The sequence below is a fragment of the Bubalus kerabau genome, chromosome 5 (genome assembly GCF_029407905.1).
Source record: "Bubalus kerabau isolate K-KA32 ecotype Philippines breed swamp buffalo chromosome 5, PCC_UOA_SB_1v2, whole genome shotgun sequence".
Lineage (NCBI taxonomy): Eukaryota > Metazoa > Chordata > Mammalia > Artiodactyla > Bovidae > Bubalus > Bubalus kerabau.
The window spans coordinates 77,321,086-77,344,763 of NC_073628.1; the positions used below are offsets into that span (position 1 = coordinate 77,321,086).

Below are 23,678 nucleotides of genomic sequence, written 5' to 3' on the forward strand. Positions count from 1 at the left end.
TTGAGTTTTGTGTTGTTGTTGTTAATTTAACTTTTTTTTTAATTCAAGTATAGTTGATTGACAATGTTGTGCCAATCCCTGTTGTACAGCAAAGTGACACAGCTATACACATACAGACTTTATTTTTAATATATATTCCTTTCCATTTTGGTTAATCACAGGACACTGAATATAGTTTCCTGTGCTATACAATAGGACCTTGTTGTCCATCCACCCTATATATCATAGTTTGCACTTGCTAACCACACACTCCCAGGCCTTCTCCCCCGACCTGCCTCCCCCTTGGCAACCACAAGTCTGTTCTCTATATCTGTGAGTCTGTTTCTATTTTTTAGATAAGTTCATTTGTGTCATATTTTAGATTCCACATATAAGTGATATCACATGGTATTTGTCTTTCTCTTTCTGACTTACTTCACTTGGTATAATAATCTGTTATTGCATCCATGTTGCTGCAAATGGCATTATTTGCTGGGTTTTTGATGACTGAATAATATTCTATTGTATATATGCACCACATCTTCTTTATCCATCTGTCTGTAGATGGACATTTATGTTGTTTCCATGTTTTGGCTATTGTGAGTAGTGCAGCTATGAACATAGTGGCGCATGTATCTTTTTGAATTATCAGATCAGATCAGTCGCTCAGTCGTGTCCAACTCTTTGCGACCCCATGAATCACAGCACGCCAGGCCTCCCTGTCCATCACCAACTCCCGGAGTTCACTGAGACTCACGTCCATTTGTCTAAATACATCCCTGGAAGTAGGATTGCTGGATCATATGGTAATTCTATTTTAAATTTTTTGAGGAACTTCCACAATATTTTCCATAGTAGCTGCACCAACTTACATTCCCATTGACAGTGTGTGAGGGTTCCCTTTTCTGCATACCCTTTACAGCATTTGTTATTTGTAGACTTTTTAATGATGGCCGTTTTGACTGGTATGCAGTGGTATCTCATTATAGTTTTGATTTGCCTTTCTCTAATAGTGATGTTTTTGCTTTGGCTCCATCCCTTCATTCTTTCTGGAGTTATTTCTCCACTGATCTCCAGTAGCATATTGGGCCCCTACTGACCTGGGGAGTTTCTCTTTCAGTAACCTATCATTTTGCCTTTTCATACTGTCCATGGGGTTCTCAAGGCAAGAATACTGAAGTGGTTTGCCATTCCCTTCTCCAGTGGACAACATTCTGTCAGATACCTCCACCATGACCCGCCCGTCTTGGGTTGCCCCACAGACACGGCTTAGTTTCATTGAGTTAGACAAGGCTGTGATCCTAGTGTGATTAGATTGACTAGTTTTCTGTGAGTATGGTTTCAGTGTATCTGCCCTCTGATGCCTTCTTGCAACACCTACCATCTTACTTGGGTTTCTCTTACCTTGCGCGTGGGGTACCTCTTTATGGCTGCTCCAGCAAAGCACAGCCTCTGCTCCCTACCTTGAACAAGGAGTATCTCCTCATCACCGCCCTTACTGACCTTCAATGTGGGATAGCTCCTCTAGGCCCTCCTGCACCCACGCAGCCACCACTCCTTGGACGTGGGGTTGGTCCTCCCGGCCACCGTCCCTGGCCTCGGGCGTGGGGTTGGTCCTCCTGGCTGCTGCCCCTGGCCTTGGGCATGGAGGCATGGGGTAGCTCCTCACGGCCCCTGCCCCTGACCTCGGATGTCAGGTAGCTCCTCCTGGCCGCCGCCCCTGACCTCCGATTTGGGTAGCTCTTCTCAGCTGTTCCTGCGCTGTTGCAGCCTGGCACTCTCGGTGGCTGCCCCTGACCTCTGACGTGGGGTAACTTCTCTTGGCCGCTGCCCTTCGGGCATGGGGTCCTCCCGGCTTTGCCCCTGACCTCGGACGTAGGGTAGCTCCTCTCTGGGTGCAAAAATGACATTGTGCAGTTATGTAAGGGAACAACAGACTGGTTCCAAATAGGAAAAGGAGTACATCAAGGCTGTATATTGTCACCCTGATTATTTAACTTGTATGCAGAGTACATCATGAAAAACGCTGGACTAGAAGAAACACAAGCTGGAATCAAGATTGCCAGGAGAAATATCAATAACCTCAGATATGCAGATGACGCCACCCTTATGGCAGAAAGTGAAGAGGAACTCAAAAGCCTCTTGATGAAAGTGAAAGAGGGGAGTGAAAAAGTTGGCTTAAAGCTCAACATTCAGAAAACGAAGATCATGGCATCTGGTCCCATCACTTCATGTGAAATAGATGGGGAAACAGTGGAAACAGTGTCAGACTTTATTTTTAGGGGCTCCAAAATCACTGCAGATAGTGACTGCAGCCATGAAATTAAAAGACACTTACTCCTTGGAAGGAAAGTTATGACCAACCTAGATAGATAGCATATTCAAAAGCAGAGACATTACTTTGCCAACAAAGGTCCAGCTAGTCAAGGCTATGGTTTTTCCAGTGGTCATGTATGGATGTGAGAGTTGGACTGTGAAGAAGGCTGAGCACTGAAGAATTGATGCTTTTGAACTGTGGTGTTGGAGAAGACTCTTGAGAATCCCTTGGACTGCAAGGAAATCCAACCAGTCCATTCTGAAGGAGATCAGCCCTAGGATTTCTTTGGAGGGAATGATGCTGAAGCTGAAACTCCAGTACTCTGGCCGCCTCATGCGAAGAGTTGACTCATTGGAAAAGACTCTGATGCTGGGAGGGATTGGGGGCAGGAGGAGAAGGGAACGACAGAGGATGAGATGGCTGGATGGCATCACTGACTCAATGGATGTGAGTCTGAGTGAACTCCGGGAGTTGGTGATGGACAGGGAGGCCTGGAGTGCTGCGATTCATGGGGTCACGAAGAGTCGGACATGACTGAGCGACTGAACTGAATTGAACTGAACTGAATAGTGATGTTGAGTATCTTCTTATATGCCTACTGGCCATCTGTATATTTTATTTAGAGAAATGTTTGTTGAGATTTTCTGCCCATTTTTTGATTGGTTTGTTTTTTTTCTTGTTGCTGAGTTGTATGAGCTGTTTGTATATTTTGGAGATCAGGCCCTTGTCTGTTGCATCATTTGCAAATATTTTCTCCCATTCTATAAGTTGTCTTTTTTAATGGTTAAATGAAAATAATTTTCAGTACAAAATTCTCTACCCAGCTAAACTCTCAATGAAGTGTCATGATAGGGTTACCAGTTAGCTTTTGCCATAAAAGAAATCACCTTAAGAATCATTAATTCATTTAATGAAGCAAAACATTTATTATTTATCATAATTCTCTGGGTCATCAGTGTGGTTTTTCTGCTGACTTGGTGCATCTTTCCAGTCGGGGGCTAGATCATCTAGGATGGCCTTGCACAAACATGTTGCAGGCTTGGAGGTCTAAAGCAGAAGGAAGAGGGGCCCTCAGTTGAAATAGTTTATCTCTGTTCCACATCACACAGTCTCCCATCTTCCAACAAACTAACCCATCTTCTTCCCATGTTGGTTTTGGGGTTCCAAAAATCTGCAAGAGAAGACACCACCAATGTACAAGCATTCCCATTTCTGCTCACCTCATGTTTGATACTGTCCCATTGACCAAAGGACTTCCCAGATGGCTCAGTGGTAAAGAATCCACCTGCCAATGCAGGAGACACAGGAGTCATAGGTTTGATATCTGGGTCAGGAAGACCTGCTGGAGGAAAGAATGGTAACCCACTCTAGTATTCTTGTCTGGGAAATCCCATGGACAGAGGAGGCTGGTGAGCTACTATAGTTCATGGGGTTGCAAAAGGGTTGGACATGACTTAGTAACTGAGCACAATGGTATGAATTCAAGGTGGGGAATTATTGCAGCTGTTTGGTAAACAAATTACCACAGATAGACTAAAAACATTTTTTATATGCAAGGTCTCCCCAAATTGATGTTTCACGCAATATTTTTCAGTTGTTGGAGAAAGTGCTCCACCAAAGTAAAGAAGTAAGTTAAGAAAAAAGGAGACCTGGAATCCAGAAAATGGAGGATCTATCACAAAATAAAATTAAAAAAAAAAAAAACATTCTTAGGAGGTCACATGAGGACAGATCTATGGCAAACACAGAGAACAATCAGTTCAAATTGAAGTAGATCAGGAAAGATTCTAAAAATGACTTTTTAACAAGGTGAATTTGATAGAACACTTTATGTATTTCAACCTACCCAGAGTTTTGACAATTAGGGGGAAATGGTTGGGGTTGACTTTGTGATATGTAAATAGAAAACCAAATGTAATAAGCAAACTAAAAACAAAACAAAACAAAACAATTTTCTTAGTTCTAGGAAAAACAAACATTATGCAAGAAAGAAAAAACACTTGTTATTTGTCACCATTATAGGACAAATCAATTCTGTTCTGCATTTATTTTGGAGCCAGTATATTGAGGGATTAAAATTTCCAATAAGTGGGGAAAAAACAAAACATTTTTAATCACTGTTTTCACTCACAATCTCTCAGATCTTCCTTCCCTGCTCAATAGTAAATCCTTTAGCACTTTGGGCAGGTCCCATAACTTTCTATTTATGTTCAGTTGTTAAAGTTCAGTCCCATCCTGTTAACAAGTCTGGACTCATATCTGATTCAAAACTTTCCCTCCCCTTCACTGCAAGTCAGGCATTTGGCTTGAAGAACTTGGAGCAGGAAGGAAGACATTGTTTCATGGCTGCCCTTCTCCATCTGCAGATTCCAGATGCTTTGGGGACAGAAAAGGCGAGGAAGATTGGAAGGAGGGGTATTGGTGGAAGACAAACTTCTCCTTACTTAACCGGAGTCTGGCCTCTCTCTGCCCAATCTTGACTGGTCAGTAAGGCAAGGCATGTGGGGCAGACACCCAAAGCTGACTCTTTTGTGTGGTTCATAAGTATGTTGATGGGGATATCAGAGGAGCCTCCTCACTCCATAGTACACTGATGTGGGATATCTATCCTCCCAACTCCATCTATTCTATCCTCCAGGGGGCTGGTCCATCCAACAGCCCCTTGCTTCTGCGGGGCCCTCATCCTATAGGCAACCCTCTTATGTGAAATATCAGCAAAAGAGCTCAAGGCCACCTTCTGGATGGTATGCTCAATTCACTAGAGACTCACAGCCCCTTCCCAGTTGGTGCTGGTGTAGGTCATAGCACTATTGCTGCTCCTTTTCTGCACCCTTGTGTCTCCCTCCAATTCCTGTCCTTGTCTTGGGTGTTCAGGGGCAGATCAGCAAGTCTGATGCCTGGGGTATGAGATGCCCATCTCTTTCTGCCTTGTGGCAGACACATCCAGGCTTTACAAATGAGTATCTGAGGGGTCCCTTTATTCGAAGTTAGGGAAGGAAAAGCAATCCCTGTGCTCCCCCTGGGAGAATGGCAATGCCATCTTACCACAAGCACTGTACTCCCCATGAGGTTAGCAACTCTGAAAATTCAAGGCTTCTTATGTCAACTGCCACCGCCCCCTCCCTTACCTTTCATCCTTGGTGTGGCACGAGGGTCATGGCTGGAAGTTCTACCGCCTCCTAGGAAGCCCCAGAGGGAGCTGTCTGACTCCCCTCTGCCAAAGAAGTAGGGTTCTTTGAGCCTTTTACTTTCATATTGGGGTTTTAGTCACAATTCTGGGACAACATGCTATTATATCTGTTCCTATATCTGTCTCTCTGGCTAAACTGTGATCTTTTAAAGACAGATGCCTTATCTTATTCCTCAATGTATCACAGCCCTTAGCCTAGCACTAGACATATAACAAGACCTCAGTAAATGAAGAGTGAAAGAAGTAGGAATGAAAGAATAATTGATAGATAAATTTCAATAGATAGATAGAACTGCTTTCCAGCTTCCACTGATATTAATAAAGAGTAAACCAGTACTGGTCTTGTGTATTCATCTCAGCCTGAGACTGCAAAAGCATAGCAGTGAGAATTCAATTTTAGAGGCCCCTGAAATTGATGGTTTTAGGCTCTCTTTTCATCCTCTTTCACTCCTTTTATTCCTCATTCTCACAGGCTTTGCTAACCTCAGAAACAATGATATTAGCACCATATTAAAAAGAAGAAAAATAAACATTTTTCATCTAAAGTAACTGGATGAGAAATTTTTAAGAACCCTGGTATTTTTAAGTAGAAAGGCTTTTAAATTTTTCCACGATTCTAGGATGATATAAAATAATTCCTTAAAGCTTCAGAATTTTGCTTTGCAAATGCTTCCTAGGAGTCAGATCAGGAGAGGGAGAAAAACAAAAAGCCTAGCTTCCCCATTGCTAACTTTTAATTTATTTCTTCCCCAAGATCCACCTTCCCAGGAATATAATTCATCAGCATTTCTGAATGTCTGAGCCATGAAAAAGGACCAGAAGTCTAGAATCATGGATTGCCCCCATAACACTTTCACCAACCTCCTGTGAGACTAAGCAAGTAATTCCATTTGGTTTCCTCATTGTGAAATGAGGAAGTTGAAGTTCCTGAATGCTGTCCCCCTCTAAAATCCTATAATTTTATAATTTATTCAGTAACTCTAAGAGCCATGAAAACTCTGACAGCAATAAAATTTCTTCTCTACAGAAAAAATAATTTCCAAACCAAATACAGTAGGCAAATAATACCCTCTCCCAAATCCCCACCAAAGATGCCCACACTTCTCTGGATGTTGTGAATATGGTATATTACAAAGAGACTTTGCAGATATAATTGTTATAGACCTCAAGATATAGAGATGGTCCTGAATTATCTGTGTGGGCCCAATTTAATTACATGAACCCTTAAAAGCAGAAAAAATTCTTCTGTTGGGATGAGAAATGTGGCACAAAGGGAAATCAGAGAGATTCAAACAGTGAGAGGAACTCAACTTCTGTTGAGCCATATGGACAGCTTGAGGAGGACTGTAGGCAGCCTCTAGGAGCAAAGTCTGCCTGCCTCCCTCACTGACAGCCAGCAAGGAAACATACCTCAGTCCTTCAACCCCAAAGAACCAAACTGGTCCAACAGCCTGAATTGGCTTAGAAGAGATCCAATCCCAAAATCTCCAAAAGAGTAACATAGCCCTGCCAACACATTATTCAGCCTGTGATACCCAGAGCAAAAGAACCAACTGAGCCATGATACACTTGGACTTCCAACCCATGAAAACAGTAAGATAAGAAATTTGAATTGTAAATATCTGCATTTATGGCAATTTGCCACAGTAGCAACAGAAACCTTGTATGCCAAGTATACTTATATATTTTTTTTACCCTGAATTTTCTCCTTGTTTCTGAAGAAGAAAAGAGAGGAGAAAATGATGCTCCACAGTCAGCTATTGGATAGAAACTCATCAAGCCTCACCTTCACTGTTGCTAGTTAAATGTGCTTTAGTTGTGTACAAACAACATCCTTTCTGCTTTCCCCCTTTGAGTATTTATTTTCCAAAGTTGTCAATATTAATCATTCTGAAATCAAGCTTTAGGTTAAGAAATTTTAATTAAATTGTGCTAAGGAAAAAGGAATGATGTTTTGTTTTCAGTTTTTCCAACTCCTTTGTCTCTGGTCTTCAATGATGTGCCTTAATCAGAAAGAAGAGGAAGAGGGTAAAGTGTTTTATATCATATTGGCAACCTTTGTGCTACTCTCATTAAGAAACTTCAGCATTTTTATTACAACTTCCTCTAGCCAAAGAATTATACCTCAATAAACCTATTACATGACATCATTCCCTCCTAAGTTCAATGTTTATTCCTTATAGAACAATGACTGTATACCAGTCACTGTGCTAAGTATCAAATCTGGTTTTTCTTACTGTGGGTCCTAAATCATTGACGAATTGTAAAATTAACTTAGTGGATCATGACCAGAATTTCTTAAAATATGCAGTAGAATGGAACAGAAAATATCAGTGTATATTACACATAGTAAGGGTGACCATCGCTTCATTAAATTTTTGTTAAAGTTATGTGTTTCTCTCTGTGTGTACATTTGGGTACATTATCTAGTGATGCAAAAAAAAAAATGTATTTCCTGCTACAGATTATAGTCAAAAAATTGAAAGCATTTTTGATCCATCATCTCATTTAATCCTTGCAGTTACTCTAAGACTGAAAAAAGCATGATCCTAAGCAGCATTCTTAGGATCAAATGGCTAATCAGTACTAGATTTGGGATTCAAATCTAGATCAGTTGATTCAAGTTGATGCTCAACCATACGCTGTCTCTCTTTCACAGGATTAAGAAACAGAATAAGAAGCCATGTTCAAAGCTATGTTCACACCTTTCATTAAGCAGTTTAATACAGAGGAAATAATATATATTTCCTAGATATACATTTATTTTACTAACCTCTCAGTTGCGTAGATCAGTTCAGCTTCCTACCCTATGTGAACCATTTTACATGAATCATGTTTAGGATGAAGACTGATTTGTGATATTTACCAAAATAAGATGTACCAGAATGAAAGTAAAATCAATGAAGTTAGCAATATACATTCAACAGGGCAGTACCTTCCCCATTACTGTGTTTATCACTTGACAAGAAGGTAGTGTCTGTGTCAAAGGTTATTTGGGATTCTCTATCACTCTCAACTAATCCTCCCATTGATTTTCTCAAATTGCACTCCATCCCCACCCCCTCCTCTACCCCCAGCCTCAATTCCCTTCTCCAACCCAGCTGGGAAGGCAGCTGGACTGGGGTGGTCCTTCTAGCTGTCAAGTATCCTGCCATGTTCCAGCTGTGTGTTACAGTCGCCATCTAACTCATCCACACTTACAGAAGTGGAAATGGAGATACCACACTCCAAAAACCTTAACAGTGTTTTTCATAAATCATACACACCCTTAGAAATAGCATGGAGTTCTCTGATACTCATCTCTCTGTTCTACACTTCCCTGTCTGTCTCCCTGGTCTGTTTCTGGCAACCTGATTTCATGAGGGCATCAGGGAGCCCATCAAACACATAAAGCCATCAAGCCACACTTATTAACATTTCTTCCACATAATTTCTATTATTGGCATTAGAAACAGACGTAGGAAAAAAATATTTTAAAGGAATGTGATTTATTTTTCCTGATACTATCTTCTTATCCTCCCTACATTTTTTGTGGAGAGAACTGGCAAATATATTGAGAAGAAACCTCCAAGAATCACTTGAAATTATCCAGAGTCTCAACAGGTGAATGACAGGGTTTTCCATAGAAGTAAAACCAGTTCTTTTTCCTGCATCATGTGGCAATTTGAACAGCTTGCTGGCTTTCTGTATCGTTTTGCAGACTTGATCCAAATAGGTAAAAATAATTATAAGTATCTGATTCCTTTCACGCTCCAGTGCGAGTCCTGCCACTTTGCAAGGATTAAAGAAAAAAACTATTAACTTTCTGCTGCAACCCTCCAATAACACCCTGTGAAAACCTGCACAGGAATAAAACCAGACTGCTCAAGGTACAGCATTTGGCATTCAAATTCTGTGCATCTAAAAGGGATATTGTGTGTTCCTTTAAACTCTGTGTGTGTGTGTGTGTGTGTGTGTTAGTTGCTCAGTTGTGTCCAAATCTTTGCAACCCCATGGACTGTAGCCCACCAGGCTCCCTTGTTCACAGAATTCTCCAGGCAAGAATACTGGAGTGGGTTGCCATTCTCTTCTCCAGGGGCTGTTCCTAACCCAGGAGTCAAACCCAGGTTTCCTGCATTGCAGGCGGGTGCTTTGCCATCTAAGCCACCAAGGAAGCCCTTCTTTAAATTATGTTACATTAAATAAGCCCCTGATTTCTCTAGTCCTTCCCAAGAAGGGTTGTGAGGGATGAGGGAGCCTCTTTTAAGTAAACTGAGCAAGTCTTTATTTACAGCCAGAGACAAACATAGCCCCACTACAGATCCAAAGAGCCCAAGTGACTACTGGAGTACCAGCCTAGATGCCAGAATTCATCATCTACCATCGCCATCCCAGAGCCCCAGAACTACGATGAATAAGCTCACCATAAAAACCATCCAAGAAGTATTAAAAATCCTCACATGCTTCTCTGCTGAGCAAGGTACATCCAGTCCTTGCGCAGAATGTCCCAACAACGCCAGAGGGAGAGCACAGGACTCTTCCTGGGCTTCAGGGCTTTCGCTCACAATCCCCTGGGAATGTTCTAGAGCTACATTCAAGCAACCAGTTCAGTCATTTTGACTGAGGCAAACTAGATTATTTGGCTACCAGATAAATCAACCAGATTTGATGTTCCAAATGATTGGTGAGTTCAACAAACTCAACACAAGCCCGCTGACAGGAAAGATACCTTCTTGGTTCTTGGTAGAATTCAGATGAATGACAAATATCTCAGATACAGAATAAAAAAGAAATTTCTGATACAAAAAATGGAGCATTTCTGGTAGCCAGACAGCCCATAACCACCAACCTCGAGAACAGCACTTTCTTCCAGGGGAAGCAATTATTGCTGCCAGGGGATTCCTTGGACCACGCAGATTAGAGAACTGCCACCCCAAAGTACTGACTGTACTCTGACCTCACCCTCGAGCTGCCTGGACCATTTCATTTTTAAAAACTACCCCAAGATTGTCCTGATTTTTAAAAGTGCTGTTGTAGCCAATGTTGATGCTGTAGAAGAAGCCAACAAATCAGGCCACACAGATTCTGGTCCAGAAATGCAACTAACCAGAAGAGCCTTCTGCTCTGAGCGACATGGGGATACGCCGAGGAGCCTCTGTGGGGCCATTCAACCTCTTTGTAAGAGCATATCTCAAAAATGGAAAAACAAAACGCAAATACATCATAGAAGGGTTTGTCACACTGAGTCTCCACCTTCCTTTCTCTACCACCCTCATAAGCAATGAAAACAAGAAGCAGAAGTAAAGCTCCAGTCTTACCCATCATCTGACATCTTAACACTCCTTTAATTCTTCCAGAAATAAAGCATGAGTGTTGAATCTGCCAGCAGAGAATTCTACCCTTCTCTGACCTTGGCAACACTGAAAGAGCACTGCTTTCCCACTGATCCGATAGTCCCTATTTGAATAATTACTCGAGATAATCACTACAAATAAACTTTCTCCCTATAATAGTAGCTGTTCCATTTCTGGCTTTAATGTTATTCACTGTCTTCCAAATAAACATCATTTCCCGATGCCTGGAAAGTTCCCATCTTGTTCCAAATTTACATATTACTTTTCCATTATCTCAAGGCAGTAATAATAATAATAATAACAGTTATAACATCTTCTTTCTCCTAGAAGAATCCTGGCCACTTCTTACACTTTTCTGGTTTGGAATTCTCCTATGGGCTTATTTTTTCTTTCTCCTCCTCCTCCTTAGTGGAAAATGTTACTGCTAGCTGCTGGATTTAATTTAATTTAATTTAATTATGGTATTTTCCACACATGCCCACAGGCTCTTGGTAATAGTTGCATTTTTAATAAATCTAATATATAATAATGACTTTGTTTTTAATTTTCCACTGAGAGTTGGATCCTGAGTTGAATGCAGAGCTTCAGACAGGGGTGTCTGGTTCACTCCATGCGATTGGGTTTCAGGGAGCCAAAGGGATCCTAATTGGAAAATGGTTGTGCCGTTAGCCCTCCATCTGCACCTGTGTTTCATGTCTTCAGCAAACATCCCATGGGATATGAAATGACACAGTTGCTCCAGTCAAAGTGACCAAATGGGTTATGTGGGTATTGCTCAGGCTGGCCTATGAAAGGAAAATGGAGGTGTGTGCATGGTCCCTGGCCAAGACCATTCTACAAAGAGATTTTGTGGACAGCACTGTTTGATGATGGCCTTTACCTAGTGACTTGCCACCTGTAGTCACAAGTCGCTGGGTCAACTCAGGTAAAATTAAAGGCCGTCCAACCAAAAGATAAATAGTGTGACCATTGATCTCTCCTTCACAAAGATCACCATATGAGCATTGTCAGTGTTCGTTGATTGATTGCTTTATGACTGTCCATGTCCCTTTAATTCAGCTACATGGTAAATTAAGAAAGCTTGGGGGTCTTTTCCCCCTTGGAAAAATTAAGAAAGACCCTTGTCTTTCTTCCCTATCCCAGGAACTCACTGGAAAGCTCAGCTCCATGGAACGTTCTCATCCATAACTAAGGCTGCATTCGTTGGGTGCTCACCATGCATTAGACACCACTGGAATACTACCTGAACTGCTTCATACAGCTTTCTCATGCAATTGTCCCCAGTCTATGGATGAGGACTGGAGAGCTACAGAGGTGAGAGAACTTGCTCAAGTTCACCCTGCTAGTCAATGGCAGAACCATCCAAGGACAGAGTCTAAGCCATTGACCACTAGGCTGTGCTTATTAAACAAAGCTCGCTTCCTGTACTCAGTCACTAAGTTGTGTCTGACTCTTTGCAACCCCATGGACTGTAGCCCACCAAGCTCCTCTGTCCATGGGATTCTCTAGGCAAGAATACTGGAGTAGGCTTCTGTGCCCTCCTCCAGGGGATCTTCCCGACCCAGGGATTGAACCCACATTTATGTTTCCCACACTGGAAGGCAGGTTCTTTATCACTAGCACCTCCTGGGAAACTAAAGCTCAGTGCAGCAAAATCGGCAGCAAAGCACTCAGAAAGCAGTCCCTTTTGTTAATAAAGTGGGTGCACCCTCCTGAGGTCAAGTGTAACAAACCTAAGCTCTCCGAGCCTGTCCCTGAGACCCACCCAAGGAAAACTTCACGATGGATTCCAAGCAACTATGAGAAAACCGGGCAAGCAGGACAAGCCAGAGCTCAAATATGGAGCCAGTACAGCCCTGCCCTAGCCTTTCTCACTCAACCATCACGGGGGTGGCTGCTTCAAAAGGATGGCCAAAAGCAAGGGCTCCACCAGGACACCCTGGCCACCTTCCATGGATCCATGTAAGCCACGCAGGAAGGGCCTGAAGCATAGCTCACCCAAACCTTCAAAGAATATCTCATGATCCCCCTAGAATACAAGAGCATGGGAGGCCTGAGACAGGCAGCCAAGAGGCCCCTGCCCACTCACCTCCAAGGCTGTCGGGAGACAGCACTCCCGGCCTCCCAGGTTCTGATGAGGCCTAAGGCTTTTTGGCCTGCCTCCATCAGAGCAGAAACGCAGAGGATAAATCCTCTAAGGTCCTGGGATGTGACAGCTAAGGGGTGGAGGACGGGGGAAGGGGAGAGGGGGTGTGCCCAGGAAAATAGTTGTGCCATCTAAAGAAAGAACAAGTTTACCATGGTTTTTATCATTTTTCCATGGCCTAAGCTAGAGATTTTTCTTGTCTTGTACTCACACTTTCTTGCAGCTCACGATTGGCTCTGCGACAACGGGGACTTCCATAACCCATGTTGCTGTGGTCCAGCCCCTTTTATTCGAGACTGTGTTTTTAGCTTGGGGAAATGACCACAGGGAGCTTAGTGCCATCAGCTGTTTTCCCCTTTGCTGAATATATGAGTAATAAATGTTCTAAATCTAAAAGCAGCTCATTCTGTCTTTACCTGATCAGTCAGGGCCCTGGCCTTACATTGTATCTTGTGTGTGTTTGACAAACTGTCCCATCAAGGATGTCACCTCCTCAGACAATGTAAGGAAAATCAGCCAAAAAGATGTTTAAATAACATCTCTCATTTACTGCCTGCCCAATATGTATATATATAAATACACACATATATCAAACGCACACATATAAACAAACATTCTTCTTTTGAAGGCATCCCTGAGAAAAAGAGAAAAGTCACTAACCAAGGAGCCTTTGCCTCTGTTTGCCTTTTGTTAAGCAAGCTGGTGGTAATTTGGGAAAATAAATGCAAATGCATTCAGTTTAACAAAATTAATATGTATTTTCTATAAACCAACTCGGCAGAATCCTCGGTGGGCACATATTTCAACATCAGAATTTAAAATTAAGTATGAATTCCGTATCTCAAAATCTATATGAATCCAAATGCGGAGACGTGTATGAGGATGGATCCCATTCACTCATCAAATCCCAGACGGGCCATAACAATAAAAAAGAATGCAGGGAACTCCCTGTTACCTGGCAGGGCTTGAGAATGGGCTGTTCTGGTTAACAAATACACAGATTGCCAATTTTCAAATAGCTATGTTCAAAGATGATGTGGAAAAGGATTAACACTAAAAGTACCATAAAGTTCTTTTAAACTTCTTTGGATTATTCAGGAGTCACTCATAAGACAGAGTAAATGAGTAATTATTAAGGGATTTAATTACTGTAGAGGGCTGCTTTGGAGGCTCCGTGGTAAAGATTCCACCTGCCAATGCGGGAGGCTCAGGTTCGATCCCTGGAGGATAAGATCTCCTAGAGGAGGAAATGGCAACCGGCTCCAATATTCTTGCCTGGGAAATCCCATGGACAGAGGAGCCTGGTGGGTGACAGTCTATAGGGTCGCAAAAGAGTCGGACATGACTTAGTAACTAAACAACAACAAAAATTACTGTAGAATACTGAATATATATAATAAGTAGAGGAGACAAACCTCATCCTAAAGTCCCAATCTGTTGAAGAGGCAAGATTTTCATTAATCACATTAGAAAACAAAGGTACCTCAGAGGCTTCAGAATTACCTCTGGGAAAACCAATTCTCACCTATCTGGCAGGGGCAGTTAAAGAGTATCCAACGAAAGGACAACGAACAGCCACATTTTCATGTTATAATGTTTTCAAATGTCTTTCCATTTCATTCAGTGGATCAGCCCTTATAAATCCCAGGTACAATTAGCTTTACGGACATCATAGACAAAGGAAAGTTAAGTTACTCCCTTCTGCAAAATGTGAATGTATCTAACGTGCCCAATCTCACTGGTCTACTCACACACACAAAAAAAAGTTACTACAAAGTCATCAACCTTTCCAGTTGGACTCCTCAACTGTTTTATTAAGAATGATGTCATCGTGCACTACTTCTTAGTCTACTTTTTAAAAATACATTTCTTTCCCCCTAGAAGCATCTAACCATAAAGACAGTCTACAGACTAGAGTCATTTGAAACTCATCCATCAGGTTTCAAATACACAAGCGAGAAGCCCAGAGGGGTGGAGAGGGGCCTGTTGGCACAGATGATCATAACAATAATTTTCATTTAAAAGCACTTCAGTGTGAAGGCACTCTGGTAAACCCTTAACAAACACCTAATTTAATTCTCACAATAAGCCCAAGGGCTAGATTTTATTATATCCATTTAGTGACTGGAAAGATGGAGCGTAAGCAGTTGAGTAATTGACCCAAGATCAAATGCTTCACCCCAGGTCTATGTCCCTCACCCTGGTCAAGTCACAGCAACTGGTACCCAGAACCCAGTGAGAAAGCTTCAGCATGCAAATGGAGCCCAGGATCAACAGTCAGGAGGTCACCGCCTTTGAGCTCATAACTCTTCTGTGGACCTGAAGTGGGGAGCAACCAGTGTTACAGAGACCTGCAAGAGACAGGCTGCTGCCATGGACTAACCTGCTGTTTCTTCTCACTAAACCACTAACCCTTTAAGGACAGAGAGTCTGTCTGCTTAATCTTCATCCTCCCAGTTTCTAGGATGCTGCCCTGTGCAAAGGAGGCTTTAAATAAACCTCCTTAAGCAGAACTTCATAATTCTGTTCGTAGAACAGGTTTGAATGGAAAACAGTTGGCTGTAACCAAAACTCAGCTTTACTCTTTTCCCCATTTGCCTCCTCAAACCCACCTATGACCAAGTTCTTTCTTGGCCTTAGGCAGATCCCAGAACTTTCTCAAGCACTCTTAAACAATGTAAAATGTGATCGACTCTAACAATCACCCAACCATAGTCCAGACTGACGCTATATCCAAACTCCAAAACAGTCAGGAACTTCTCCCCCTCATCCATGCACCCAACCCAGGCCTGTTGCAGAAAGGCGGATCCCTTCCAAGGCTTGAAACCCTGCTCTTGTCTAACACTCAGAAATGAATTGTCTGAGGAGACACATGTGCTGACAAAGCAAGAGATTTTATTGGGAAAGGGCGCCCGGGTGGAGAGCAGTAGGGTAACGGAACCAGGAGAACTGCTCTGCCGCATGGCTCGCAGTCTCGGGTTTTATGGTGATGGGATTAGTTTCCAGGTGGTCTTTGGCCAATCATTCTAATTCAGAGTCTTTCCTGGTGGCGCACGCATCGCTCGGCCAAGATGGATGCTAGCGAGAGGGATTCTGGGAAGTGGACGGACAACTGGTGTCTCCTTTAGACCTTTCTGGAACTCTTCCGGTTGATGGTGGCTTATTAGTTCTGTATTCCTTATCAGGATCTCCTGTCATAAAACAACTCATGCAAATGGTTACTATGGTGCCTGGCCAGGGTGGGCGGTTTCAATCAGTGTGCTTCCCCTAACAGACCCACTGACCGGAGAGGAGAGGATGCTCTTACTCACAAATTCTCCCTCTGTCTCTCAGCTGACCCTGGTGCTTCCCTGTGTGCCCTAGGGCACAGGGCAGCATGTCTCTCCTCTTGATAACTATGAGAAACAAACTATTTTCCAATGACGAGTCTCCTGATCTGTTGGTCTTATTATACCTCACATTTTTTATGAATACACTGTATTTTAAAACAGGAAGGCATCAAGATAACTAGAGGGTTATTATCATACGTAAAGGGCTCAGAAATCATAAGCATACTGGGGCCTTGAAGATATAAAACACTGACTTCCTAGTTACGCATGGGACAAGACACACCTAGCAGATACATCATTAAAATGCACCGAATCTCAGGACTTCCCTGGCAGTCCACTGGTTAAGATTCTATGCTTCCAATGCAGGGGATGCAGGTTCAACCCCTGGTCAGGGAACTTAGATCCCACATGCTTTGGGGCACAGCCAAAAGATTTTTTTGAAGAGAGAAAAAAGTACCCAATCTCTAATGTTTTCTTTAGCACCCCAAGCCACTTGAGGACAAAATCTGACTTGACTTCAAAAATCCATCCAAAATTAATAAGCACCTTCCATATTCAAATACTAGAAAATATATATATAAATAAGATGTGGCTCCTGGCCCTCTAAGAGCTTACAATCTAATTTCATCAAGTGGAGAGTGAGGGGAGTGAAAATAGATACTTTTTTCAAAGTGGAGTATCATTGCTTTACATTGTAGTGTCAGTTTCTACTGTACAAGGAAGTGAATCAGCTATATGCACACATACACCCTTTCCCTCTTGGACCTCCCTTCCACCCCACCCCATCACACCCCTTTAAGTCATCCTTGAGCACCAAACTGAGCTCCCTGTGCCATTCAGCAGGTTCCCACTGGCTATCCATGTTACACGCAGTGATGAACATATGTCAACACTTCTCTCCCAGTTCATCCCACTCTCCCCTTCCACCACTGTATCTGCATGTCCATTCTCTACATCTGTGTCTCTATTCCTGCCCTGGAACTAGGTTCATCTGAACCATTTTTCTAGATTCCACATATACGCTTTAATATATGAGACTTTTCTCTTTCTGACTTACTTCACTCTGCATGATGACTCTTGTTCCATCCACATCTCTACAAATGACCCCATTTCATGACACTTCTAATATGCCACAGTGAAGATAATCACTGCAGTACCTCCAAGGTCATTTGAGAGTAAAGAGAATAGCCAAACAGGGTGAAGAAGTCTTCATCAGAAAGAGACAGCTTTGTCTTGAAAGATGAATGGGAATTAACTTGCAACAGGTGAAAAGGAACAGGTGACAGAGGGCTGCTTCAGGCAGGAGACAGGACCTGAATCTATTATCAGGTTCCATGTCCAGAACTACCAGTCATTTGATCTCCTGGAGAGTCAAATTCAAGGCAAGGGGCAACTGGTGAAAGAAGCAGTCTGGGGGAGCAGAAATTAAGCCACCTTAGACAGCTTCAGTTTATGTCAACTGCAACTCATGGGGAATTAGTGAAAGGCCAGTGAGCGATGCAGGGAGATTAGCATCTCCTCAGAGAGGAGGAGTAGAAATTGAGTAAGGGACTTGAAGAGAGTGCAGACTGGAACATACGTGTTCAAGCGTAAAGTCCTGTTAAGCCAAGCTTTTCCAAACATATCAAGTCAAATTCCCATTGTTTGTCCCAATTCATGTGGTTCTGTGAGCGTTGGGGATATAGTGAGGAGCATAGCTGCCTTCCATCTAGCTCTATGAATTCTAGAGTCTGCAAAGCAGATTGAACTGGTCAGGACTAAATTAAGATGATCTTTTAGTCAGTTACCCTAACAATTATGTATATTGAGATTGTTGTGTTGTATGTCAACCTCTTGAAGGCACCAATACATAACCAGGAAGGAGAACGCTTCAGTTGAGTTTCAATCCTGGCAAATCCTTCTTTGCTAGTTTTTTCCCTTTACAACTTTGCTTATTAAAGATTAATCGTCTATGCAACTTGAAGTTCCATAAGTTTAACTTGAAAAAAGAGGGATTAATTTTGAAATTTAAAATTAATAAGAAAACTGTTAACAATCATAAGGTGAACAATATCGAAACAACTGCATTTCAAAAGCATGTTTTTTATGTCTAGCTGTCAAAGACTTCTACGGGAGATGAATCTCATGTTTCACCTCTACAGCCAGAGATTTCAATTAGTGCACAGGAAATTCTACATATAAATGTGCTTTGTACACTTAAAATACTATTCAGATTTTAATAACTATTATTATTAGTATCCTATGACTGACTAACTTCAGTAACCATGTCTATATATTTTGCAAGTAAAAACAAAATATATCTGGTCATTATCTTCCTTACTAGTTTTAATATGGTGGGAAAAAAATTTTAATTACTTGCTAACTGTAGTATCTCCTCCTTTAAAATATAATAAAGATTTAATCCAGGAAGTTCACCCTGGCCTACATTCATTTCATCACCTTTCATGAAAATTGATTCAGGGAATAATTTTACTCAGTGGTGGAAATTTTTTAAAAGTGTACAGGCTGGAAAATTCAAAATCCATCAGCCAAAAGGCAACTGGTTTACAGTATGCAAATATCTTAGCCGGAATCTCCATGGAAATTATTTCCCCTTCTCCTCTTTGAATTAGCCCTTTGGAGCTTTAAACCTTAAAGTCAAAAGTTCCCTTTTAACAAAGGTCAACCCTGGAAAATCGCTCCCTACCCCACAAAGCAAACTCCCTTTTGGGATTCTCAAGCTGAAGTTGATTTCCTGAATTTACCAAATGCTTAGTCTCATTACTGTTTTATGTCCTCTAATTGAGGAAATTCTCCCTTTCCAAAGGCGTAACTATTCCCAACAAGATCCCACTGCTTCTCCATGAGAAGCATGCCAGGAAAATCACTGCTATACATTTAAGTGCTTCCTGATTTCTGCCAGCAGCAGGGAGGAACTTCACCAACATCATCCCCTCCCTTCATCAAGATTTCTTTATTTCCAAATGCAACCCAGGCACTAGCAGAGAACAACCTGCTGATTCCCTTGAAGCAAGAGGATTGTAGGCCAAAATTTTAAACTGCTGCTATTTATTCCTTCTTCCATGTATTATAAGACATATCCATATCTATCCCTATGTCCTCACTCACACAAATTAAAAAAAAAAAAATTGACTTGGAGTCAGGGGTTGGGAGTGTGGGGAGTAAGACATTGTCAAAGAACACCAAATAACCAAAGCAGTGTATCTAAAGAGAATGGAACACTTCTGATTTAGGGTCAAAATTACGACAACTATTATTGTCCTATTAGATCTGTGTAGAAACACCATGGTCAGAAAATGAAAGAAAAGCTCAGAGAATTAAAGAGACCTACCCAAGGCCATGTAACTAGACAAAACCAAGTTATGGGTCTGGAGTCTCACATTTTGGGGGCTGCCCGGCTCTACACCCCACGTTCTCCCCAGGGTGTCTGCCGTACTAGAGGAAGTGAACTTTTGTCCTGCTGAGATCTATTGGAACAGTGGTGGCATCACACGATACGTTAATAATGAGTGCTATCAGATTATATAAACCCAGGTTTTAAAAAAAACATCTCAGCCATTGCATCTTATGATCCTATGTACTTTATTACTTCCTAAATAATGCCGTCCTAAACTGGACTGTCACCCTTTCATAGCACAATTTCACTATTTAAATAATTTTACTAACATCCCATTTTCAAATGACAAAGTCCAAATTCCTTGGTGGTTAACAAAGCACTTCATTTGTTTTGGTTTTTGTTTTTGCCCACATCACATGTCATGTGGGACCTTAGTCCCCCAGCCAGGAATTGAAGCAACGCCCTCTGCACTGAAAGTGCCAAATCTTAACCACTGAACCGCCCGGTTCCTCCAATTTACTAAGCTGGAGAAGACTGTGGTTAGCCAAGAGATTAGGTCGAAGCAATGAAAGCTACCTTCTGTCTACTGTTGGTATATTTGAAATTTTACCATAATAAGAAGTATTTTTTAAATACATTGTAAGAGTACAGTATTTCCCAAATTTCAGATTCCATGTACACCTTCATAATTTGGACCATTTCTGAGTACTATTACTATATAATATCATGTATAATATTTTTGCTTTACCAAGACCTGTATTAATACTAATATACATGAAATCACAATTTTAATGTGTTTGTGCCATGATTTTGTAATATATATTAAAATCAACATATAACTATCAAAATATTTCCACACATGCCATCCACAACAATCGTTGGTAACAACAAAAGTATACAGATCCTACTTTGGGAAACATCAAGAGGAGAAAAAGTATTGAGGTTTGGCCTTATCAAGAACAACAAGTAGTTCAATTACACTGAAACAAAAAGAATATTGAAAAGAAAAATAAATACTGCCTTTGTAAAGCTTGAATGAGGCCAAGTTAAGAAATACTTTTTTGGTTTTTGTTTGCTTGTTTTGTTTGGAGTATAATTGCTTTACAATGTTGTTAGTTTTTGCTGTACAATGAATTGAATCGGCTATATGGATATGTATACTCCCTCCCTGTTGGACCTCCCTCCCACCCACCCCCATGCCACACATCCAGGTCACAAGAGAGCACCAAGCTGAGCTCCCTGTGCTAATTTATAGTAGGTTCCCACTGTTGTTTGGTTTTCTGCATGCTCAGCCATGTCCGACTCTTTACGACCCCATGAATTGTAGTCTACCAGGCTTCTCTGTCCATGCGATTCTCCAGGCAGGAATACTGGAGTGGGTTTCCATGACCTCCTCCAGGAGATCTTCCTGACCCAGGGATCAAAGCCACATCTCTTATGTCTCCTGCATCAGCAGGTGGATTCTCTACCACTAGCGCCACCTGGGAAGTCCCCCATTCACCAGCAAATCCATTCGGTTCTACTTTCAAAATAAAGGCAGCCATTTCTCACTATTCCACAACCATGCCTCAGAGAGCCTTGTTTGTCCCTTGCTTGGATTATTCAAATAGTTTTCAAATGGCTTCCGACTTCCATCTGATACCCCTATTGTCTCTTCTCTACAAAGCAGCAAGAGGTATCTTTTCTTGAACTAAATTGCTCAGCATGTATTTTATAAAAACATCATGGCCCTACATAACTATGGCACAGTTATCAAAATCCAGACAATCAAATTGACACAGTACTACTATCCAGTCCGCAGTGTATTCACTTTGCATCGACTGCGCCAATAACGTCCTTGAATAGCTATTTGTTTCTTCCCTGTACAGGATCCAGTCTTAAATCACATGTTACATTTAGTGGTCACGCTGCTTTAGTTTCTTTTAAACTGAAACAGCTCCTTGACCTTTTTTATGTTTCAGGAACATGCTATTTATGAAACATAAAAGCCAGTTCATCTGCAGAAGGCTTCTTAATTTGGATTTGTCTGATATTTCTTCAAGATTTGATTGCATTTTGGTGAGCACTTCCTTATCTCCTGCCACTATAAGATCCTCCAGGCCAATCCTGTATTTCCCCTGCTCTCTGCCTAGAACTAGCCATGTTTCCAAGGAGCCTGATTCTTTTAACTGGAGAATGGTATTTAGAAAACAAGATCTGGGTGCCAGTTGTGCTCATGCTCCTGGAGTGGTTCTGATTCTAAACCAAGTGGCTTCCTCTTAACACATAAAAGAGAATGAGCAATGGTGGGAAGAAACGAGAACTGAGAAATCATCAGGTTTATGGTGTACTTATGCCAGTCATGGACAAAGCAGTGATTTACCTTCTGACTCCTCTTGGAAAACATAATAAATCCTACAGACCAGTTAGCTGGGAGGAAAAGTGAATGTAGATGAACCAGAGGATGCCAGAATTTGAGAGAAATAGAGGGAAGAGCAGAGCGACAGGCAATGAATGACCATTTGCCCTGGTTTGCCAAGGATGGGCTAAAGTATAAGCCTATTGATCAAGAATAATCATCAGTAGCACCCCTTTCACTCTCAAAAATGTCCCAACCTGGAAAAAAAATTATCTGTTCACCCTAGAAACAGCCATAAAATTAAGATTTGTGGTAGATGAACCACAATGTGATATTTAGGGTGTTTGCTATGTCAAGCAATATTATCAGTCCTTTATACCTCTTATAGAAATATCCATGAAGATTCAACCACTTGGCAGTTTTCCTTGAATTTCCAACATGTCTCTATTAAACTTTCTTTCTGGCTTCTGGCTTACCTTCCTGGACTATGGCCCCCCAGTGAGGTCAAGAGCAGGGCATCCATCCAAAAAGGCTAGTTTTTCCTAGTCAATTAACCCCAGCAATTTTGCAGCATTTATAATCTCCCAGCTCCCTCCCCCAAGGCCCCTTTGGTCCCCTAATAGCAGATACTAGAAATAAGAGGAAAAATTTTTACCTTCTAACAATTCATTCTCGCTTTCCCAATCCTGTCTCAGCCCACTTTATGCCTTAAATCTTCACCTTATAGCCATACCTTCCTCTGGTGTGTCCTTGTCATCCTCCAAGGTCCCATCCTGAAGGCAGAGTAGAATGGGATGTAAACCTATCAATAACTCAGCATCTATGATTCAGATTCTGATATTTGGAATTGATATTTATACAGAAAAAAATTTTTCCTCTTAGATAAAAAATGAATTTTTTAAATTACAATTACACTATGTAATTTGAAAACTCCAATTGATCACCCAACAATTTAAAATTCCAATATCTCCTGTCAATAGTAGAATACAGGAAAAATACATATAGAGCTTAATTTGGCATCTAGAATGAACACGTACTTTTAAATAGGTTTTACAAAGCAATACAGGTTCCAGGAATTGTGGTCCTAGAAAATTTAATCAACTGCAGAAGAATCGTTATAGTTTGTGCAAGTTTGATAATTAAATGGCTTGAAATAGTTGGACTAGAAGGGTCTCCTGGTTTCTTTCAAACTGAGTTGCTCCATCCAGGGTTACCTAAGTGCAAGCAAACCCAGGTGACATTTTTATATTTCCAGGAAACTCTCGAGCCAAGATTCAGCCCATGGAGAATGATCAAATCTTCATTAAAATTCCCCAGAGTAGGAATGGAGACCAGGAAATAAGACTTTCTCGCCTCACCCATGTGTTTAGCACCAGAGCTCAAACTGTGAGAGCTGCTCAAGAAGCACGTCTCAGTTTTGGCTGAGGGTTCTTACAAAACCCAGGGCTCCCGCAGCTGCCGCCCGGCTTCCTGCAGTGAGGAGAGGGGTCGTCCCCAGGTCAGCAGGCAGGTGTGACACAGCCTTGATGGAGAGGCTCTCTGGCATTCTGAGCGGCCGAGAATGTGGGTCAGAGCGCATCCGGGGAATATCTGCGGACTCGGCCTGAGGCTGGGAGTGTTTCCTCACCCCTCTACACCCTTATCCACACCCCCACCCGGCTTCTCTCCTCCCGCTCAAGGTCTAGCCCTACCCTGGATGGATCTTGCTA

General features: G+C 41.8%; 1 long non-coding RNA gene across 1 annotated transcript; it reads right to left on the reverse strand.

Annotated features, from left to right (window-relative positions):
* Window positions 1-15,920: 15,920 nt before the first annotated feature.
* On the reverse strand, window positions 15,921-23,452 carry LOC129653923 (uncharacterized). The gene is made up of 3 exons (XR_008715285.1): window positions 23,328-23,452; window positions 22,703-22,742; window positions 15,921-16,156 (listed from the first exon to the last, which is right to left on the reverse strand). It is a non-coding gene; the product is annotated as an uncharacterized LOC129653923 (long non-coding RNA).
* Between the last annotated feature and the right edge of the window lie 226 nt (window positions 23,453-23,678).